The sequence below is a fragment of the Physeter macrocephalus genome, chromosome 14, assembly GCF_002837175.3.
Source record: "Physeter macrocephalus isolate SW-GA chromosome 14, ASM283717v5, whole genome shotgun sequence".
Taxonomy (NCBI): Eukaryota; Metazoa; Chordata; class Mammalia; order Artiodactyla; family Physeteridae; genus Physeter; species Physeter macrocephalus.
This window is the reverse complement of record NC_041227.1, coordinates 29,102,134-29,124,913: the sequence shown is the minus strand read 5'-3', so window position 1 is coordinate 29,124,913 and position 22,780 is coordinate 29,102,134. Positions and strand designations below refer to the sequence as shown.

The window sequence follows — 22,780 nt, the reverse complement described above, 5'->3', positions numbered from 1 at the left end:
AATGGAATATTACTCAGCCATAAAAAGAAACGAAATTGAGTTATTTGTAGTGAGGTGGATGGACCTAGAGTCTGTCATACAGAGTGAAGTAAGTCAGAAAGAGAAAAACAAATACCGTATGCTAATGCATATATATGGATTAAAAAAAAATGGTACTGATGAACCTAGTTGCAGGGCAGGAATAAAGAGGTAGACATAGAAAATGGACTTGAGGACATGGGGTGGGAGGGAGTAGCTGGGGCGAAGGGAGAGTAGCATCGACATATATATACTACCGAATGTAAAATAGTTGGCTGGTGGGAAGCAGCAGCACAGCACAGGGAGATCAGCTCGGTGCCTTGCAATGACCTAGAGGGGTGAGATAGGGAGGGAGTCTAAAGAGACGGGGGATATGGGGACATGTGTATGCATATGGCTGATTCACTTTGTTGTGCAACAGAAACTAACACAGTATTTTGAAGCAATTATACTCCAATAAAGATCCATAAAAGAAAGAAAGAAAAAAAAAAAAAAGAATGAAGTCGCTATTTCCCGCAGTCCTGTGGGGCTCCTGCAATTTAGCCTTACTGGCCTTCAAAACCAAATGCTTTGGGGGCTTTTCTTCATGGTGCTGGGCCACGAGGCTGGGGAGACTGACATGGGCCTCAAAACTCTCACTCCTGTGGAAGAACCTCTGCAATATAATTATTCTCCCATTTGTGGGTCACCCACTCGGGGATATGTGATTTTATCACAGTTCTGCCCCTCCTGCCTGTCTCATTGTGGTTCCTTCTTTATGTCTGTAGTTGCAGAAGATCTTTTCTGGTAGGTTCTAGTCATTTCATCAATGATTGTTCTGCAGATAGTTGTGATTTTGGTGTCCCTGTGAGAGGAGGTGAGCTCAGGGTCTTTCTACTCCACCATCTTCACTGCTTTCCCAAATTTCCTCAGTTTTTGTTTGTCTGAGGAAATATTTATTTCTCCACTTTTGAAGGATGATTCTCTGAATATAAAATTATATATTGACAATTTCTTTCAACACTTTGAATGTTTCAGTCTAATTTCTTTTGCTTGTGTGGTTTCTGATGAGAAGTCTGCTCTAATCTTTGTTCTATAGTGAGGTGTTCCTTTCCCCTGGAGACTATGCTACTGTTAGGGATAATAAGAGTCTGGATAGGTTTGAAGATGCGTACTCTTTTCTTCTCCCATCCAGGCTAGACAAGGATCTTCCTCAGATTATCCCTGTGGGACCCTGGTGAGGTTCCTGGAGTGACAGTCCATATAATCATGGTCCACGCTTCCCCTGCCCGTGGCTGAGGGGGCCAGCAGAGTGTCTCACTCTCACACAAGTCTGCACTCAGATTACTCTAGTTCATCAAACTGATGATTTAAGTGCTTCTACCAGCTCACTGATTCTAATGGCTTTTACTCCCAGAAAGCAAATCTTGGGATGCATCTCTCTCTCCAGAGTTCAGTATAGTGGCTTGCCATGTGACCTCAGTTCTCTGATGGTTCCAAGAAGAGTCAATTATCTTCCCTTTGTCCAGCTTTTTCCTGTATAGATGGGTTTGATGCCTTCTAGGCTCTTTACAGGTTGGAGCTTGGTGTTTGTTTGTTTGTTTCTTAAAATTGATTGAACAGGGACTAATTGCTCACTATAAAGCTGGAGAACTTTGTGTTTATGCTTCTCAGACTGAAACCCCAGTGGGTGTGAGTTAAAATCCAAGCCCTAACCCCTAAAATCCAAGCCCTAACCCCAGTTTGTTCAGCCACGGATTCTATCTTCTTCCTTCTCTCATGTAAGGTGAGAGTTGGATTAAACCAGGGTTGGGGTTTTGCCATGTGAGAGAGGGGCAGAGAGTTGATGGTGTATGCAAGGGAGCAAGTATGATGGTAAATCATAAAATCCATGCTTGGTGAGTAAGTAGAGGAGTGAGGGTTGGTGAAAAAGCAATAGAACCTGTTGTAGGTCCTGGTTTCACTTATGTAGTTATTTCTCTTCTCAGAAATTATTAATGACTTCTTTATCTATTTAATAATTTCAACTGAAATGAACAACTATTTTGGGACCATCACTAGGCAGAGCACTGTGTTAGTTGATGTGGCACAAAAAATATACGTGTGCCATCCAGGGGAAGTAGACATGTAACTCAAGGAGAATTGATTTGGGAATGAATCTAGACTCTTCAGTTGACCATTCAAAAGTCCCCACAATGGGATGATAAGCCATTTTTTGGTTTATCTCCCCCACTTCCCTGAACAATTCTAGTGTGAGTCCATCATTATTCCTTGAACTTGCTTTCCCTTTCTTCCTCCTCTGCACCTTTGTAATAGGGACAGGGCAGGTGTGCAGGCTTTGGCAGGCGGCCATTACCACTACCATTACCAGGCAACTGTTACCTGGAGACTGTTAGAGCAAGACTGCTAGCCCAGCAGTTGGAGGTTCCATCTGGCCAAGGTTCAGGCCGGTCGTGGTTGTCTGGCAGAGAGTGAGGTAAGAGGCAGATCCTGGCCTTCTCCCCAGGGCTCTCCAGGCCCTCCGGCCTTGGGCTTGTGGGTGAAGTGGGGGGGTCCAGGGAACAGGCTGGGGGCTGTGTCCTGTAGGGCTCCAGAGCCCTTGCCAAGGCTGTCCACTGGCCGGGCCCAGGCCTTGAGGCGGCAGTGAACCTCTCCCCCATCCCTGCCTCTGTGACCTAAAGGCAGCTGCAGTCTGCATGTGACACAGTCTGCAGGACCTGGCCCCTGCTGTTTGGGCAACTTGAGGAGCCTGAGGGCCAGTTGGGTCCTGGGCACTTGGCTCCCTCAGTGATGATGGCTGGTCAAGGTCTGGGGACCTGACCCTGAGGGCATCACCACCTGAGATCTGCTTCTTCAGCTGGGCCTGGGCACTGGCAGGAGGAACCAGACTGGGTGCTGGACGAATGCTCCTGGGCAGGGTAACTGGCCCCCACAGGGACCCCCTCCTCTTAGCCAGGACCTGGACCTTGGAGGGTGAAAGTTGTGCCTTGGGACCTTGCCCTATCTTGTCAGAACAGAGAATAACATTTGTTTGGTGGGGATTTACAGGAACATCATTACCTGACTGTGACCTGACCTCAAGAACAAAGGATCTGACACCAAGTTTGCAACAACTAACCTCGCCCCTCCCTCACCTTTCCTATAAAAGGGCTTTGCCGAAATCTTTCAGGGAGTTTGGCATTTTTAAGGCATGAATCACCCATCTCTTGCATGGCCCTGCAATAAACCTTTCTCTGTTTCGAACTTCGATGTTTTGGTATTGTTTGGCCTCACTGTGCGTCAGGCACAAGACTTGCATTCACTAACACCTTAGCATGCTGGTGATATTCTCCCTGGAATGCCTACCTGTGTGCCTTCCCCCAGTAAAACTCACATGCCATCCTGAGTTCAAATGAGGACTCCAAGAAGCTTTTCTGATTTCTTTAGCAGGAAGTTGTCCCCTCTCCTCTGAACTGTTCATACAGCATCTGTCACACCCATAAACTTGTCTCACCTTTTCCAGCAGACAGCATGGATATTCTCCTATCTGTGTAGCAGTGTGCCTGCTCTCAGTATAAAGCAGTAAACCTTTAAGGAAAGAGGAAAAACAAGCTTACAACCAAATGGTTAAAATCAGCCACTGCCTTGGGTTTTCTTGTTGTCATGGACACTGTATTTTCTATTGTTGGTAACTCTGGTATCTATGGTGAGCCCACACTTAGAGCTAGAACAAAAGGAAGGCTAGAGATGGGATTGGAGGTGGCTCACTTCATATTTCAATGAAGAGGGGAAGGCAGGCATAGGGAAACAGATAAATTGGGAAAAGAATAAAAATAAACGTGGTTTTCCAATGACTTTCCTCCTGCAACAAATACATTTTAAGTTGGGTTAAATCTTGTTTTATATCTATTCCACTTATTCCCTTGCAGTATAATTCCCTTCACCCTGTGACTCCCCCCTCATAACCTTATAATCCATGGTAGCTCTTAAAATAACTGATTGACTATGAAAAGTAGGGAAAAGTAATCTCAGCAATAAGGGGATAGAGATTTCAAGGGATGTGTACTATGTGTGGTATATATAGGACAACACTGAAGATGAGATTGAGGGTAAGCTCTCTGCTCCCCCTTCTAATAAGTGGATGACACCCGATGGAACCCTCTAACTCAAGTGATGAGACATGGAGGCAGGGGTGTTAGGAACAAATGAGAGGCTTTCAACACATGAGCTACCTTTTGCTCAGCATTGGTTTTAGCCAACATAAAGCAGCAGACTTAGGAAAGGTAGGGTATAGCCCCAGCTGGCATCTGGAATAGTCCACTACCTGGAGTTAGCCAAATTGTGATAGTCTCCACACAAGACCACTCTCATTTCTGACATCAACTGTAAATTTGTGGGTTCTCCCAAACCACCCTCAGGTTTGATAATTCATTAGACTCATAGAGCTCCCTGAAAACTATTTTACTCATGGTTAGGGTTTATTACAGGGAAAGGATACAGATTAAAATCAGCGAAGGAAGGAAACACACAGGGCAGAGTCTGAGAGGTTCCACAGGTGAAGCTTCTGTTGTCCTCTTCCCATGGAGTCATGTTACCCTCTCCATATTGATGTAGGACAATACAGAGTATTGCTAATCACAGAAGGTCACCAGAGCTCAGAGTCCAGAGTTTTTATTGGGACTTCATTAAGAAAGCAGAATTGATGGATTGACTGCCTACTTGGTTGAACTCAGTCTCCAGGTCAACTGATACCACATTGCCCCAAAGCACTCACTCCAAATCATATGTTTGGTCTTCTGGCATGGCCAGCCCCTACCCTAAAACTCTTGTGTGTGCTAAGCCCCACTTTCAGATTCAATGTGGTCAGCCCCTGCCTTAAACAAAGACACTTCTATTAAATATGGCAAAGATTACCCCCCAAAAGCCAAGGCATAAGCCAGACTTCATTTTGCAGAAGGCAAAATTCTTTGCTACACAGCCACACAGCAAATTAGAAACCGTGAGTTAGTTCACAGGATGATAGTTTTGCCCAAAAGAGAAGAACAGAGATAAAATTCCCTTTTTGGGAGAGCATGGTTCTGCTTTACTTTTCTTTCTTGCCAGGGTTGCTGAATTGTAAAACTGGTAATGCAAGTTTATATCAATTGGCCTTCTAGCCTAAGAACTGATTGAGCTAAAGATACTAATAGCAAAGAGGCCTATAGTGAGGCAAAATGTTTTCCTTATCCACAATCCAAACACTAAGATTAGATTGATTTTTCTTTGTTTAAAAATTACTAAAAAGAAACAAACTAATGTGGCAGCTAAGAAAATATTTTATTACTAAGAGATGGAGAATCAAGATACAAAGGGCAGAGTTCATTGGGAAAATATCTAATTCGAGAAGAAAGAGCATGTTCCAGAAAACACCTGCAATGCATTCTCGATATAATTAAGGTATGTACTCAAAGTAAGAGATGAATGAAGTATGATAATATAGCAGAGGTGATGAGGTAGGTGGCTGATGAGCAATCATAAATGGGGGTTAAAAGAAAAGGAAGAGTTTAGTTACAAAATTTAAATCTTCAAAAGATCAGTAGAGTGGAATCAAACCTGTATAAAATCAAATCAGTGATAGGAAGAGAAAACTTGAGAAGTTTCCCAGAATATAGAGGAAAAGATGTAAGAAGAAAAAGGTGAGAGAAAAAATAGTAGACACTGAGGAGGGAGGAAGGAGCCCCAGCATCAGATAATTGGTGATTGGGAAGATTAGATGCAAAGCACAGACATATCAGGGGATAAAAAGAAGAAACTTTTCTTGATCTGAAGAAAAAACCTAGCAGAAGAAAACAATAATCTTTAAGATTATGTGTCCACCCTCCAAGATGGCCCCTAAAGATCCCTGCCTGCTGGTGTTCACATTAAATTAGGGTAGGTCTGTGTGACCAATGAAACATGGCAGAAGTGATAGTCTGTCGCTTCCAAGATTAGTTTATAAAGACACTGTAGCTCTGTTTTGGCAGTTCTTTCTGTTGGATCACTCTCTCTTGAGGAATCAAGCTACCATGTCATGTGCAGCTTTATGGGGAGGCCCATAAGGGGAGGAACTGAGGCCCTCCTATCAACAGCCATGTGATGACCCTCCTGCTCTAGCCAGTCTTCAGGTGACTACAGCCCCCAACAACATCTGGACTGCAACCTCACGAGAGATACTGTGATAGACCCATCCAGCTAAGCTCTTCTAGATTCTTGGAGAGAAAATGTTTTTTGTTTTAAGCTGCTAAATTTTGGGGGTAATTTGTTATGGAGCAATAGGTAAATAATGCAACCAGCCATAAAGTAGAGGTGGGAGATTGAAGGGAGTTTAGGAGATAACTGGAAAGAGAGAGAAAATCCAAGTGAGTAGAACATATCTAAATGCTAAGGTACTCACACGCAAATGCTCATTTGCCTGCCCACTTAGGCATTTGAGTTTGAGATCCTATGAGAGAGGCAAAACTCTAACAAACTTAATTGAGAAAATACAAATATATAACATTAATAACAAAAAAGGGAATATTATGGGAAATATGAACGAGATTAAAACCGTTGTAAGCAAAATGATGTACCATTCTAAACTGAAGAATTCAGGTGAGGTTTTCTCCTAAGACAGTTATTACTTATTAATTGCCAGAATTGTTTCATAGAATAGAAAAGTCAGAATAATAAACGTGGGAGAAATGGAAACAGCTGCCAGAGAATCACATCAAGAAAGGTGTTGGACATGTATGATTTCACAGATTATTTCATTTAAACTCTAAAGTTGTGTTGTCCAGCACAATAAGCGACAAGTCCCATGTAACTATTTAAATTTAAATTAACCATTTAAAATTAAATACAATTTAAAATTCAGTTTCTCAGTTGCACTAGCCTCTTTTCAAGTGCTAAATAGCCAGATGTGGCTAGTGACTGCAATATTGGACAGCACTGATAGAGAACATTTCCATCATCGCAAAAAGTTTTATGGGCCAGTGTTGCTCTAAAGGAATAGATAATTTTTGTCTGATAATTTTTGTTTCCAGGAACATAAAGAGGCCATGAGTCTTCCAATTTATTTTGTGAAACTATAATAACTTTGATGCCGAACACTGCCAAGATGACATCACAAAAGTTAGAAACCCATCTTGTATATGAACAGATGCAGACATTCTGAATAAACCTCTGGTACTTCAAATCTAGGTACTCATTCAGGAATAATCCAACACTGACATTCTGGAAGTATAGTACAAGGAATTTATAATAATAGGAAATTCATTAATATAATTTAACACATCAGTAGAGAAAAGGAGAAAAACATAATTGTCTTTATAAATACAAAACAAGTATTGGATAAAAATTAAACAGTCATTCCTAAATAAACTGAGACAAGAACTTTGTTCAGTATGCTAATGCATAACCTTCTTAGACATTAACATCTTCCCAAACCTCATCCAAAAGAGCCCAACCTATATTTAATGTTAAAATACCATAGGTATTCCAATTACAATGAGGAATAAGACAAAACCAAGTCTGCTCTCATTTCTATAACTTAATATTGCTCTAGAAGTTTCAGTATATAATAATAAAAGAGTAAGAGGTATAAATAAAGGAAAGGAAGAGAGAACTTTTATCATAAATTTTTAAGACAATGTGGATATTTACCTAGGAAAGTCCAAGAGAATCAATTACAAAATAATATGACAGTTCAGTGTGATAGTTAATTTTATGTGTGAACTTGACTCACCTAAGGGATGCCCAGGGAACTGGTCAAACATTAATTCTGGGTGTGTCTGTGAGGGTGTTTCTGGAAGAGATTAGCATTTGATTCAGTACACTGAGTAAAGAGATTTGCCCTCATCAATGTGGGGGCATTATCTAATCTGTTGGGGGCCCCAACGAGACAAAAAGGCAAAGGAAGAGTGAATTCTTTCTCTGTTCTTGAGCTGGGAATTTCAACCTCTCTTGCTATCAGAGCTTCTGGTTCTTGGGTCTTTGGACCCTAGGACTTAACATCAGGCTGGATCTCCAGACTCCCAACTAGAGCTGATTACACTGTTGGCTTTCTTCGTTCTCCAGCTTACACATGGCAAACTGTGGGACTGCTTGGCCTCCCTAACTGTGTTAGCCAATTCCTATAATTAAATCTCCTCTTATATATCTCTCTATATATCCTATTGATTCTGTTTCTCTGGGAACCCCTGATTTATACATTTAGTAAGGCATGAGAAAGGTAAGCTGGCCCCTGATAGCCAAGTACTGACCTCACAGCCAGGCCGTGATGTTTTCCCATTGAACAGAAACAGATTATTTCATTCAGACAAGGCCACTCTGTGACCCTGATGGATCAAGACAAAACCTAAATCTCTCCATAATCATGTATGAACCCAGACAATAACATGAACGTTGTCTAAAACATGAAAATAACCAACAGCCAACGTCCAGGCTAAGAGACATGACTCTGCTTCTTTACCTCAGTTCATTCCTCCTGCCTTCTAGACAAGAATGATTCAGATACCTAATCACAGAATTGTCTCTGTTTCCTGACAGTGTCCAATCCAGAGCAAAGCCCTGCTTCCTGAGACATCCCCCAAATCACCTCACATAAGTCCCAATCCTGTCAGTCCTTTATAACATCCTCCTACTGAGATGCCCATGGTTCCCTTTGCTGTGCATTTTCCCTTGTTTTAATGAACAATAAACCCAATTTGTTTAACTACAGGTATGTTCCTGGAGGTCTTCAGCTGATGGACATTGGCAGGTGACTATTAAAAAACACAGGTACATATAGTTACAAAAGATGTTATCATTGGGATATCTCTGTATTATTTCCTACAACTGCATGTGAATTTACAATTATCTACAAAAATTTATTTAAAAAGAATTTTTAAAAAAATGTACAACAATAACAACAGTTAACAGCATCAACAACCATAAACCTTCCTATATCCTCCAATAACCAGTAAGGAAAACTCAATGGATAAAGCACACACACAGAAGTTTATACATTTTTTAAAGTCCTGAAAGGAAATACAACTAAGTATTAACTATGGTTACCTCCTAGTTTGTAGAACGTGGAGTGATTTTCTTTTTTTAATTGACATATTCTCCATACTTTCAATGATGAACATACAGCATTTTAACAGCCAGGTTATTATTTTCTGAAAGGAGTGACTAACAGGAGATAGTTGAAATGCTAAAATGAGATCACTGTGTTTGGAAATCATAAGGGTATAGAAAGTAGGCTGCAGGACTGAAAGAATCCTCCAGATTTTCAGCGTTTTCTAGCTCACAGGGAGCTCATGTCTGCTCCCAAATGGGACGGAACAGGGGAGGTGGCAGATGAGGGCACAAGTAAATCTGATGTCTGAGATGCAACAACTCTTCCCACTTGTTCTGACAACACAGATCCTCCTTTCTGCTTCTGGGCCAGCAAAAGCATCACATGGCATGTTCAGGCCTCTTAGATCCTGGACTTCAGTGTGGCCATTAACAATGTTGAATTTTACCCAAGTCCTATATTCCTGGAAAACTGTGATAGTTAAGAAATCCTCCCACCCCTTTGTGTTTGGTAAACAAAAGGTGCTTACTGCAAAGAACCACCCTTCCCCATAAAATTTAGACAGGACTCACAGATGCCTCCCTTCCACCCTGTTTACCTAAAGGCCCCTCTAATTTTCCATTCTTTGCCTCATAAACAATTGGCTAAACTGCTTGCTCCCACTAATTGGAACAAAATGCTTGTTTACAAAACTCTGGTTAAGATTCTCTCCTTTCCCCAGGTGCTTGAACTTTGGTCCACCCTCAGACTGAGCTAAGACACAGCCCATCCTCAACAGCCCCTCCTGAGTATAGGCTGGTATGAGGGTAAAATATTCTCTAACCTACAATCTAGCCACTCCCCTTCACCCTTTGTCCCCTTATGGTTCTTTCTAGCTTGTTTACTCCTCCTTGTAAAAGAGGGAGGGACACTTGCCTAAACCCTGGGACACTTGCAGACTTTATGGTCAAAGTTAATCCCTACTGCAATAGTCCCTTCCTTTCCTTTACAATAAATGTGTTGAATAAGATCTCTCCTTACTAAGTACAGATTCCTTTTTTACTTAATTCCATATAAATATGAAAGAAAATAATACAAAAGTGAAACACCAAATTCCACTTATGTGTAAGGATGGGAGTCAATATGAACATCCACTCACAGGAAGAAGTTCCAGAACCCAAACTTTACTTGAAAATAAGGCACCTACATGGATGGAACCAATAACAGCAACAACCCAAGGTGGAGAGATGTAGGAATGTGGTATGAAAATTGCCACATTGCAAGCCAAAGAGAAAAGGGTGTCAGCTCCAAAACCTGACTGTAAGTATTGCTGGGAAATATTATAAAGCATGCAGAATAAAAAGATGATCCATTCTATATAAGCTTAAATCTAGAGAAAAAGTGTTGTAGGAGACAAAGCTTTGTTGTTGCAAAATCTGTGTAGGATTTTCTTGGTTTGCCAGTTTTCCTGAGAGAACATTTTTTGCATGTGGTTTTTCTTCCAACGCCACATTTTCAAGCTCATGTTGTTCTGGTGAACAAAAACAAGACTCTGATTTGGTTTGCCACTTTATGCAGAGCAGAATGTCAGCTCTCTGAAAAAAATAATGTTCCACCTGAAGGAGGATTATTAAAAGGCATAAAACTTTATAACCATTAAGCAAAAACAGGCTGATAGTTACGTTTATTAAGGATAATTATAGCATTTAACCTTGAGGGCATGAACTGGTCAAGTGGGTAATTTAATCTGGCAGACATCAAAATTATGTTTAAATAGTACAGAAAGGAGACAAAGCATGCAGAGATGGTTGTGGGATGAGCTCAAAAACCTTTTGAACACCTTTTGAACACCTTTCCAAGTCTTGTAACTATTTCCTTTTATTTCTTATTTCTCTCCCTACTTTGAGTCAGTTTCATCTGTAGATTGTGGCTTTTGGGGAAATTAGGGACTGTTTTCACTCAAGTGAGATTATAATCACTTCAGTTTATTGTCATCCACTGAATATCTGAACTCCATAGCCACTTAGATTTAGTGTGTCTTCCTATGAATTAGCAAAGTGCGGAGGAATTGAGTGACTGAAAGTTAATTCCTTGGTTTCTGTTTGGGTTATAGAGCTAAGTGTTTCTGAAAAATTGATCAAATAAAGGACTTGGTACTCATCTGAGTAGTCCTAATATTTTCTTTGAGAAACAAGCTATAAGACTTTACAGCAGCTGGGCCTCATTTTTCTCATATGTAACACAGAAATTTGCATTAGATTTTTTTTTGAGAGAGAATCTCTAAGCAATAATGGGGAAACTTGAGCTATAATCAACACATACTAATGGAAATTAGACTCAGCAATGATCCACCTCTTTCCTTCTGGTCTTAGTTTAGTTAATATCTACCCATATTTCTGATCTTGGCATGTGTCATTTTCTCAGGGTTGCAATTTTTCATACAGTCATAGGTTTATTTCATTAATATCTGGATTCTCCACTAGGCTTTGAGCCCCACAAAGGTAGGGATATTGCTGTTTTTTGTTTCCCTTACCTACCCTCTTACTAGCACAATGCTTGACCTATAGTAGGTTCTCAATAAATATTTGTTGAATGCTGAGTGAATGAGAAGACAATGGATCCCTAGGGGGAAATTGTTAAAGGAGTTCCCTCTTGGTACAAACACAGGAGCAACTAGGCTGGATAACCTGTCACTAGGTTTTTTGGTTATTCCCACTCAATGTGTATAGTAAGAAGATCTTTTCTTCAGCCCTGTCCTACACTCCTCATCCCTCACCCTTCAAGGCCATCAACCCATTTGTCTGCTCACTGACATCAGGATAACCTGGTGAGGTCACATGATCTTAACCCAGAATCTCTAAGCTTTAGAACATCTCCAACTTTGAGAACAAACAAACATTCACCAGTATTTCTAGGAATTAAGATGCTATTTTCTTTTCTCTCCGCAACTTTTTATTATGAAAAACTTCAAATCTGCAGAAAAGTTGAAGGAAAAGTGCTAAGAATACCTTCAGCTAGATTCACTAATTATAAAAATTTTGCTGATTTGTTTATACTTCTTTTTATATATGTATGTTTCTTTTGCTGAACCAATTGAAAATAAGTTATAAACATCAGGATATTTTATCCCTAAATACTTACCATGTATCTTCTGAGAACAAAAAACATTCTCCTATGTAACTACAATACTGTTGTCACAGCTAAGACATTTAATATTGATACAAAAGTCTAATATACATGAATATTTAAATTTCTCCAGTTGTCCCAACAATGTCTTTTTTTTTTTCAAGTCCAAAACCTAATAAAGGATGATGCATTGTATTTAGTTGTCATGTTTACTCATTCTCCCTCAATCTAGAACAGGTCCTCCCTTGTTGGTTTGGTCTTTGTTAAAGACTTGAACATTTTTGGAGGGTCTAGGCAGTCTGTTTCATGGAATGTCCAAGCCTGTATTGATTATTACATTGGAAGTTGAAAAAGAGAAATTTTCCAAATTCTGCCATTCCTTTTATATTATTTAGCTGGTAAGAATTGCTTTTCTTAGCACCTTCTGCATTCACCTCCTCCTCTGTCATCTTTTTCATCTTCTTTTGATGGTTGCTATGGTTTCTTTATTTTATTTTATTTTTTTGCGGTACGCGGCCCTCTCACTGTTGTGGCCTCTCACATTGCGGAGCACAGGCTCTGGATGCGCAGGCTCAGTGGCCATGGCTCACGGGCCTAGCTGCTCTGCAGCATGTGGGATCTTCCCGGACCGGAGCACGAACCTGTGTCCCCTGCATCAGCAGGCAGACTCTCAACCACTGTGCCACCAGGGAAGCCCTGATTTCTTCTTTAATTCAATAAAAACATATTACTGCCCTCATTCATTTATTTTTGATGCACAAATTGTCCCAAATTTGCCTGGTAGGAGCCTCTTCAAACAAGATCCCATGTTCTTGGGCTTCCCTGGTGGTGCAGTGGTTGAGAATCCGCCTGCCAATGCAGGAGACACGGGTTCGTGCACCGGTCCGGGAAGATCCCACATGCCACGGAGCAGCTGGGCCTGTGAGCCATGGCCACTGAGCCTGCGCGTCCGGAGCCTGTGCTCTGCAACGGGAGAGGCCACACAGAGAGAGGCCACCATACCACAAAAAAAAAAAAAAAAAAAAAAAAAAAAAAAAATCCCATGTTCTTTTGATAGGACACTATTTATATCAAATCCTGGGTTTCTGGAGCAAGATGCTCCAAGATCACCTTGATCTTGCCCTCCCCCAGCCCTGCAATTGGACCTTTTCTCCATGCACCAATGGCTCCTTTTAGTGGAGAATGGCATTTAGAAACCACGATCTGTATGTTAGATGTGCTCCTTGGCCTGTATTTGTTTTGCTATAGAACGTGTATAATATATCTGACAAGATCGGCCATGTTCAGGGTGGTATGGCTGTAGAAAAATGTGTATGATACATCCGAAACACAATTTCTTATGAATCATTTATAAGACTGAACATGTTACATACATTTATATTTGTATTCCAACTTGAACTCCTATTTCATGGTTATACATATTGTTTTAGGGGATTTAGACATCATCATTATGTGTTGGGTAGATCTGAGAACGGCCAAGTTTCCTGGTTCTAATCTGATTTTTGGGACAGGACTCTGGGGATAGGAACACTTAAAGAAGCATCCTGCATTCATACTCAGCATCCAGAGCAGGAATCTGGCTTCTGCCCAGCCTTGCTTGCCTCAGCCAGAGCCAGAGACTTGCCATCACCCACAGAAGAGCCCTGTGCCTTTGGAGTCTCATCCATAAATGGAACTCACTATTCCTACCCTCCACCCCCACACTCTTATACCCAGAGCAATAGGGAGATGATGCCACTTAATTCTCTGAGCTCTCCAGAGAGAAGCACTCTTATCAGAGTATAACTGAAATCAACTCAAGGGACAAACACCCTGGTGGGTGCTGGCAGAGAGAGAAAGAGAGAAAGAGAGAGAGAGAGAGAGAGAGAGAGAGAGAGAGAGAGAGAGAGAGAGAGAGAGAGAGATCGGATTGAACTGCCATCAGAATTGGGGCTTTTTCTTCTTTTTGTATTTCCCTTTTTGACCACTTTTCCTTCTACTTCCCTTCCTCCCCAGGTCTCATCCTGTGAAGTGATCATTATAGGAGAGTAAAGTAAAAATAAAGAGGTGAGTAGGCAGGGCCTTGTATTGTATTCCAGGACTGGAGTTCATGTGTCAACACATTGCAGTTTGGAGTACAGTGTACCCATTGTTTTTCTGGGCCCAAGAAGCAAGCTGAACTCTAATCTCTGCAGTGACATGCTAGGTTGCTACTGTCTTAGTTCATTTTTGCCACCGTGATACTGTGTAACAACCCTCCCCACAACTTAGTGGCTTGACACAACAGTCATTTACTTCTCATCCCTGGGTCTGAGGGTGAATTGAAGTTTGACTGGTGAAACTGGAATCCAGGTTCTGGGCAAAGGTCGGGTCCAGGTCTGCTCCATGTTTCCTGTACTCTTTGGACTTGTTACCTAGGGTGTGTTCTTCTCAGGGTGAAGGTCAAAGGTCCCAGGTGGCCAAACAGAAATACACAAGGCCTTCTAAGGCCCAGGCTTGGAGCTGGCACTCTGTCATATCTGTCTGCACTTCATGGAGAAGGCATGTCAGATAGCCAAGTCCAAAATCAATGGGGTGACGAAGTATGTGCCTCCTATGGTGGGAAGGAGTAGGAGTGACTATCTGCTAAACAATCATTCAATCTCTCACGACCACCAAAAGTTGCTGGCATTCCCTCCATAACTGTTACTTTCCATCCATAACATGGAGGAACATCACCAATTTAATTTTAAAGGACTCAGTGGAGCAATTAATAGTCAGTCAGTGATACAATATATGTAATGGAGAAGTCAGTATGGGCAGCTATAAGCAGGAATATGCCATTTTAAAGCTTTTTTGTTTGTTAGTTCTGTTCAAACCTGAACTCTGAAGGATGGGGAGGAGGGAATTTTTGCATCTGAAATTGATAGCTCCTTGCCCAAAGATGAAGGGTTAGTCCTCTTTTCAGATAGAGGTTGACATAGCCAATCTGCCCAGAGATGACGGGTGGATGGGGTCTTCAGGGCTCCCAGGAAGATGCCTCTCCCATAGAGAGCTTTGAAAACAAGCTATTCTCCTCCTCCTTTGAAAGTACCTGGGGAGGATTCCCCAGGAACTTGGGGAGAGAAGGGGGCTTAGGGCTTCAGTTCTCATTACAGAAAGATGCTTTTTGTCTCAAGGTTGGAGGGAGAAGCAGATGCCTGTACCACTTCTAAACCAACTCAAACATCTTGAAAGAACCACAATTCTTTGGAGAGAGAGAGGAAAGGTGGGAAGGGTGGAGGGGGGAGGGAGAGAGAGAGAGAGAGAGAGAGACAGAAAAAGAGAGAGAGGTGAGAGGAACGGAAGGGGGGATGCATGGGATGATGTGCTGGAAGCAGATGTTCCGGCTCGTGGGAGCTGATTATTAAATTTGCAGAAATTTGCAAGCCAGTTGATGTCCTGAATTAAGCCATGGTGGGAATATTTATACCATGGGGATTTGCAATTGCTACAAATCAGGGCTTTCCTTCCTGAAGAGTAGATTGTTAACTATTTATGAGCACATCACTACCTGCATGGAGTATAATGTTCTACCTTAACTACTGGGGGCAGTTAGGTAGAACGAATTATTTGCCCCCCCCACCCACCACTGCTGTGAGTTCAATACCACATGGGATCAGTTGCATTGCTTGTAAGGCTGGGTTAGAATATGTGGCAGGTGGTATACATGGCCTGAATTCCCACCTCTGAATTTCCAGGTAGAGGAGCTAAAGAATGTACACCGCTACTACTCTTTTCTGGAATGCTGCGGGAGTCTGGAGGCATAGGGACTAGTCTTTCTTGTCACTCATGGGCTCAAGGGCAAGGCAAAAGTATCTCATTATTGCCCTGTTTCAAAGTGTGTCTCTTCCTGAAAGTTGATACCTGAGGGTGAAACCGAAACCGGCCTCTGTACCCTGACACCAAATTAAATCTCAGAGACAGAGTTTGGGGTGAAGTAGAAAATAGCTTTACTGCTTTGCCAGGCAAAGGGAGCCATAGTGGGTTAATGCCTTCAAAACTGTGTCCCAACTTGGAGAGGGTAGTGAGAAGTTTTATAGTAATAGTTCAAAGAGGGAGTGATCAGCTTGTGGACATTCTTCTGATTGGTTGGTGGTGAGATAAGTGGGAGTCAGCATCATCACCTTCTAGTTCCAACTGGTCTGGGGTCTACTTGCTTGTGGGCAGCACACCGTCATTAATCATTAACTTCTCCCACCTGGTGGGGGTTTCAGTAACTGCAAAACAAAGATATTGTGTGTATCCCTTGATGGGGAACCAGGGCTTTGCCCCAAGGCTGCACTATTATTTCTCTTGATTGTTTCTCCTTTGTCTCACATCCCCTCCCTTCCCTAATTAACAACTGCTTAAATCTGCCCATTGAAACTCTGAGAAGGTCATGGAGGCCGAATGAAGCCTATTTCTTGTAATCAAAGAAATGCGGAACACAGAAAGGCTTTTGTGCCCAGGAGCCCCACAGAGCCCTGCTCAGTATCAAGGACCCCATCTATCAGGGAGAGACACCTAATACATCTGACTAAATGCCTCACTATGGAAACAGGTAGGAAGGAGTACAGGTATTTATCTTTAATGTTCAGTTGAAGTTAATTTCAGAGCATGGGCATATATTTGATTTGATTTTTTCCAATCAAAAGGAATCAAAGGATGAGGTTTAGTTTTATGCATTGTAGTGTCAATCACTAAAATTAGCCACTCATGAATTATGTTACCAAAGATCCTTAGTATAAAAAGGCAGACTGGTGTCACTTAACTGACAACCACAATGACAAAGATGACAACATTTATTAAGCATTTTCTGTGAGTGGGGTACTGTGCTTAGAACTTTGTATGGATGATCAATTTAATTCCTATAGCCATGAATTCTCTATTAGCACGCCTGCTTTACAGATAAAAATCTGAGCATTGGGGAGGTTACATACCTTGCCAAAGACACACAGCTAATAAGTGATGGAGCTAGTTATTAATCTGGCTGTTTATAACTGCATGCATGTCCATGTCCCTGAGATTTTCTTATGTTAATTTTTCATTTCCCCAGTAGAATGTGAGCCCTAAGATACCTATAACTCAATGTTTTCTTTCTTCCCCCCTCTGTCCTGGTTTTAAATTTTCCATCCACTTACTTTCCATTCTTATTTTGCATTAGTTTTCTCTGCCACCTCACATCATAATTATCCCTCTTTTTGTGGGAGCTCTTGGGGAGGGTGGTCATTAGATAGATGAACCCAGAGGTCTAATTCCTGTTTCTGATTTTAAGTGCTTATCTGCACCATTCTTCCTGGAGGAGGAAGGTGGATAAATGGTTGAGGGGGATTTGAGGTTTAGAGAAAGAAAAAAAAGGATTGGGGGGGGGGTGTGGACGGTCACCTTGGAGAAATTCCTGTTGTTTTTAGTAACTCAGTGCTAGCACCAATGGTCAGAAAATCTATCTGTTCACAGTGGGGATTTGAAATAGCATGAATTGCAAGTAAGGTTAATTCATTAGAGTCAGTACTTGTTGAATGTCTACTATGTCAGACATTTTGCTAGTCATTTCATATACTCTCTTAAATTTAAATTCATATCAAATCCATTGAGGCCTGTAACCATACCCTTACATGAAAGAAAGCTAAATCAAATATCAAAATATTTTAGCTACTTCCCTAAAGTCATTCACACCAAGTCAGGGAAAGTAGATCCTGCTACCTTTTACTGTATCAGTTCCATATTATTTGTGAACAGTTTCTGGAGACCTTCTTGATGAAAGCTACATGCTGATGGTGTTTTCTTTCCATCCACTTTGACATATGTTGGCATCAGTGATTCTGTAAGATATGCCATCTTCCCCTAGGGAACACCTGTACTGTGTATCTGGAAAGAAAAGTGAGATGTGGGCTTAGCAACTGCCTTACCATTTAAGTCTGGGTTTATAGCCTAATCAGAAATCCCATCCTGTTTACCCCACTGCTGTGAGCTGAAGGAAAACCCATATTTTGTTGGGTTTTGTAGAAGATGGTGTCACCCTCAAATGTGACAAATATCACATTGCACCACTGTTTATTTTTCCAACAAGTTGAGTGGATAGATGGCTTCTGAGAGCACTGGGCAGAGAAGTGTTAACTCAAAGGCAGATCTGTTTTAGTGAATTCAGTAAGAATGTTTAGAAGCCTTCATGGTCACATGTAGGACACAGTGCCATGGGCTCCTGTGACCTTTAGAAGCCCTTCCTTGTCTAGCATGTTCTCATCAGTATGTTGTTTCTTTTGTCCCTGATTTGTGGCCCCTGATCATTCAGCCTAGCTGCCTCCAGGTGCAGGTTGGTGAGAAACATCTCAGCAACACATTGTTTCCCAGCATTTATCAAGAGCCTGGCTGAAAATAATTGCTGAGGAAGAACTAGCCAGAGGATGTCTGGGCTGCTCCTTCATCCAATTCCTCTCTGATCAGGTCCAAGAGCTGTGCACCTGGGCTGACCCGCTGCTGCAGGCCCCCGAGAGGACTATTGCTATACTTCCCTTCCACGCAACTCTGACTCTTCCCCCAGTGATGCGTTAAACAATCCAAGAATCGCCTCACCTGTTTTTCCTATAAATTACTATCTAGGGATAGAGACATGATTAAATATAGGTTTCATATTTTTGAAAACACAATCTCATGGGAGGTGTTTGTGTACTTTCATTAGGAGGTCCATAATTCTGGTTGTCCTTTTTTTTGATGACCATTGCCTAGATTGATGTATGAATTTAAAAGCTTATTTTGACTGCTCTGTGGAGAGAGGCTTGGATAGGGTGAGAGTAGAAGCTGAGGAGGTTCTGGCAGTCATCTGGTGAAGGTAGTGGTGGTAGAGATGGGATGTATTTGAGGATTTTTGGAGGCAGAATTGATAGGACTTAGGTATTAGATGTGGGGGGATTAGAGAAAAGAAGGAGCCAGGGAGGATGATCTAGCTTCTGGGCATAGTTACTGGCTGGATGGTGATGCTATTTCTTGAGACAACTGGGGAAGGACTTGGTTTGAGTATAAAATGAAGAATCTTCTGTTTGAACACCATTTTGAATGCCATTTGGTATATCTCAGTGGAAGTGTTGAGGAAGCAGTTGTACCGGTATCTAGAGCCCAGAAGAGAGAGGAGATCCACGAGATGAACATTTGGGAGACTTCAGCACATATGGCATTTAAAGTCTTAGGGGTATGAGATCACATAAGGGAAGAGGTGATGTAGAAGGGAAGTGGTCCCAGGATACAGTATCCTGAAGAAACCATAGCATGTGAAAGGAAGGAGCAGCCAGCAAACCAGGAGGAAAACCAGGAGAATGTGGTATTGCAGATGCCAAAGAGGATGACGTTCTAATAATGAGTGGTCAACCAGGAGGAGAGGTGCTATGAAGTCAAATGAGGCGGGGACAGAGAAAGGACCACTGGTCATTGCATTTGGCAACATGAAGACTACAGTGAACTTGTCAAGAGCAACTTCTGTGGACTAGGGAAGCAGAAGCCAGATGGGGAGTAGGTCAAAGAGAGAACCAGAGGCAAGGAGGTAGGGATAGTGTGTGTAAACAATACCTCTGAGAAGTTTCACTGTGAAGAGGAACAGAGAATACTGTCTTCCTTCTTAGCAATTGGCTTCTTTTTATCATATGAGAATGGTGTTGACTGGGTTTATTCTCATGTTTGGTTACTAGAATGCAGCACTAAATTTGCGGCCTACTCATAAAAAGAGTTTAGACTTCATGGTGTACATTTTCAACCCTGATTCAATTTTATGTCCCTACTCTTGTTTTTATTCTGTCTTGACTCTGACTTTTAACTAAGTCCATCTTCTTGATTGATTGATTGATTTTTTTTTTTGACAGATCCTGCCTCAGGTTTATTTGTACAAATAGCACAGGAGGACACCAGCCCCATGCAGGTAACAGCCCAGAGGTCATACCAGTCCTTCTATCCTTGAATCAGCAGAGACCTCTACTTTGGAGCCTTCTTGGAGGCCTGGCCACCTTTGGGAGCCTGAGCCTGAGCTGAAGCCAGAGCAAGAGCCACAGCAGCAGCCTGGGCCTGGTTTGAGTGGACTTTAGCCAGCAGAACCTGAGACCCTTGGTAAAGCAGGCACAATAATGTTTCCTGAGATTGGGGTGAGTGATGTAGGCAGGTTGACCAAGCTTGGGGCTGCTGCCCTTTGGGATTTTGGGCTTGACCTCCTTGGGTTTTACGAGTGCCTTGATAGCCTTGGCACATTCACTCATGGCCCTGGCGTTGTTAGCTTGCATCTTCTTAAGGCCCTTCTTTGTACTTCTTGGCAAAGTCCATGTTCCTCAGGAACTTGGGGTCCACTCCTTTAAGAGATTCATATCTTTGTGACTGGGGCTTCTTGTGCCCCAGTCTGTTGCCATTCCTATGCCAGTTTTGGAAATGCTTGTGCATGGTGTGGTTTTTGGACTTGGTCATGTCTTCACTGAAGCCCGTGGATCTCACAGTGCCTTTGATTGAAAAAGAAAGAGCCATCTTGTTGATTTATGTACTATGCCTTAAATATTTCTCAGAGAAATCTGAGCACATAAATAAATTAATAGGCTCTAAGGCACTGTCTGTGTCAAGTAGCAGCCTCACTAAGTTCAGTGTACTTTTTTTTATTTTGATAGATAGTAATGAATCCAATTCTTGGCCCTAATTCCACTTTATGTCATATCAGGACATTAGTGTCTACATTGTCCTCAGAAACTGAAGCTTGTTCCGGCTATGGTGTTGAGTGAAGTTGGTGGTGAGATGTGAGCTAGAGACTGGGCCTGTTGTGCCATTTGACTTGCAGCAGCATCTGCACACGTGAACACATCCACTCCAGAAACTCTAAGGGCTGAAAGCTAGCACCTCTCAAGCTTTATTATGTATTTGAATTTCCTGGGAATAGGGTAAAAATGTATAGGGGATCAGATGCCACCCCAAAATATGCCACTTTGGCATAAGGATTATTCCGAACTGAAGACAGTTGAGCTGAAGACAGTTGAGAAGCAGCACATGCCAAACAAGCTCTTTGCTATCCTCCTCTATTTGCTTAAGAGCGGGATTTGTATTTCCATGTGTTAGGGTGTCTCGCTCTCTCAGCAGGAAGAGGAAGACAGCTCTAGACTCTTAGCAGCCCAGGAACAATACAAAGAGGAATCTACATAACAAACTTTACTAAAACAACCCTTATTTTCCATTAGTTTCCCCCCATATATATATATATATATATATATATATATACCTTTCCACAGCTTGCCACCCTTAAAACCTGAAACCCCTTCTTTGTCTTCTCACTTCTGTACAAATTTATTGCTCCTTATTAAGATGCTAATATAAGCCCCAAGTTCTATTCATCTTCTTGAGTCTTTCATCACTGATTTTCTCCTACATGCACAATACATATGTCAATAAACTCTGTTTTTCTGTCTTAATTTGTCTTTTGTCAGTTTAATTTCCAGGGCTTCAGTAATAGAATGTAAGAGGGTGGGCAATAATTTGTTTTCCTCCCCTACAATACAAATTCTGATTCGGTAGATTTACGGTGGAGCCTGAGAATCCATTTTTTTCTTTTTCTTTTTTGAATTTTATTTTATTTATTTTTTTATACACCAGGTTCTTATTAGTCATATATTTCATACACATCAGTGTATACATCTCAATCTCAGTCTCCCAATTTATCCCACCACCAACCTCACCACTTTCCCCCATTGGTGTCCATACATTTGGTTCTCTACATCAGTGTCTCAATTTCTACCCTGCAAACCAGTTCATCTGTACCATTCTTCTAGGTTCCACATATATGTGATAAGATGCGAAATTTGTTTTTCTCTTTCTGTCTTACTTCATTCTGTACGACAGTCTCTAGATTCAAACATGTCTCTACAAATGACCCAATTTCGTTCCTTTTCATGGCTGAGTAATGTTCCATTGTATATATGTACCACAACTACTTTATCCATTCATCTGTTGATGGGCATTTAGGTTGCTTCCATGACCTGGTTATCGTAAAAAGTGCTGCAATGAACATTGGGGTGTATGTGTCTTTTTGAATTATGGTTTTCTCTGGGTATATGCCCAGTAGTGGGATTACTGGGTCATACGGTAATTCTATTTTTAGTTTTTTAAGGAACCTCCATACAGTGCTCCATAGTGGCTGTATCAATTTACATTCCCACCAACAGTGCAAGAGGGTTCCCTTTTCTCCACACCCTCTCGAGCATCTATTTGTAGATTTTCTGATGATGCCCATTCTAACTGGTGTGAGGTGATACTTCACTGTAGTTTTGATTTGCATTTCTCTAATAATTAGTGATGTTGAGCAACTTTTCATGTGCTTCTGGGCCATCTGTATGTCTTCTGTGGAGAAATGTCTATTTACGTCTTCTGCCCATTTTTACATTGGGTTGTTTTTTTTTTTATATTGAGCTGCATGAGCTCTTTATATATTTTGGAGATTAATCCTTGGTCCATTGATTTGTTTGCAAATATTTTCTCCCATTCTGAGGGTTGTCTTTTCATCTTGCTTGTAGTTTCCTATGTTGTGCAAAAGCTTTTAAGTTTCATTAGGTCCCATTGGTTTATTTTTGTTTTTATTTCCATTACTCTAGGAGGAGGATCAAAAAAGATCTTGCTGTGATTTATGTCAAAGAGTGTTCTTCCTATGTTTTCCTC

The 22,780-nt window shown here is 41.5% G+C and overlaps 2 pseudogenes; one reads left to right on the top strand and one right to left on the bottom strand.

Moving 5' to 3' along the window:
* LOC102993560 (40S ribosomal protein S20-like) overlaps nucleotides 1–22,780 on the top strand; it is a 53,274-nt pseudogene that overhangs the window by 7,151 nt on the left and 23,343 nt on the right.
* On the bottom strand, nucleotides 19,970–20,703 carry LOC102991452 (60S ribosomal protein L29-like; annotated as a pseudogene).